Genomic DNA, 1,234 nt, shown 5'->3' with positions numbered 1-1,234 from the left:
GTAAAGTTTTATTTATATAGCACCTTTCATAGAAATAAATTCACAAGGTGCTGTACAATCAGAGGCAAATCAAAATATATACAATCAGAACAGGATATACTAAAATTTGTAACAAAAAAAGAATAAAAGCTGTACAACCATCAAGGAATCAAGACTATGCAATCCGAAAAATAAAACAAGCAAATAATACCTAGACAAAAATGGGGAGGGTAGAGTAAAACATTAACATATATGAAGGATTTTTAAATCAGAAATTAATTTGGAGGCAGGTCTCCGAATGGGTAAAAAAAACTACTATCAAACTCTAATTCCGTTAAACAATTTTGTCTTTTTCAAAAATCGTATCATGATTTGTATATGTTTGCTCCATAAATTCCTTTGTAATGTATCTATTATGTCAAACATTTCCTTAATGTTTCTGAACTGTCTTATCATAAATTCTCTTGTTTGTACTTCTGACATTCTTTTATAACATGTTCTATGGTTTCATTTTGTCTACAATAATCACATTTCCCTGTATTATGTTTTTGTATTGCAAAAAGTGTAAAATTGAGTCCTGTATGTCCAAATCTCAACCTTTTTATCACTCTTTCTTCTTTTCTGCTCCTTTTTCCAGCTCTCGTTTCTCCGACCACCCTTTGAATCTTATAAAACCACCTGCCTTTGTTATCTCTCTCCCATCTCTTCTGACACTCTTTCTTCAAACTTTCTTTAATTATGCTTCTTGCTTCAGATTTACTTGTCTAATAATGTTGATGTCTCGTCTTCTTGTTGAGTGGTTGTAAACGTTTTAGTGGTCCGCCACCGCCACCTGCTGGCAGGGTTCAGACATGACCTGGAAAACCTGGAAAAAAATGTTTGCTTGTTTGTTTGTTTGTTTGTTTGTTTGTTTTATAACATATGAAAAAACTTAGTCACAGACTATTATGGCTGTTTTCGTATTTGGTGACAGCACTTTAACTAATAGAAATAAAGTTGGGTTATTTTACTTCCTTTAATCAATAARAAACATTTGACACAAAACATGTTGATTGTTATAGAATTGTTAGAMGGTCACAGAATATGACAGCTGTTATCATATATTCTGACTTCACTGTAACTTATAAAATAGGAAAAATGTTTATTCAAAAACTGTTACTGATTGTTTACATCCTTTAATGTCAGAAATATAACTTTTGATCACTGATCTGGTGACTGTTATTTAATTACTGCAGGGTCACAGAATTATATCTGT

Source organism: Austrofundulus limnaeus, unplaced genomic scaffold (assembly GCF_001266775.1).
Source record: "Austrofundulus limnaeus strain Quisiro unplaced genomic scaffold, Austrofundulus_limnaeus-1.0 Scaffold69, whole genome shotgun sequence".
Taxonomy (NCBI): Eukaryota; Metazoa; Chordata; class Actinopteri; order Cyprinodontiformes; family Rivulidae; genus Austrofundulus; species Austrofundulus limnaeus.
This window is presented reverse-complemented; position numbering follows the sequence as displayed.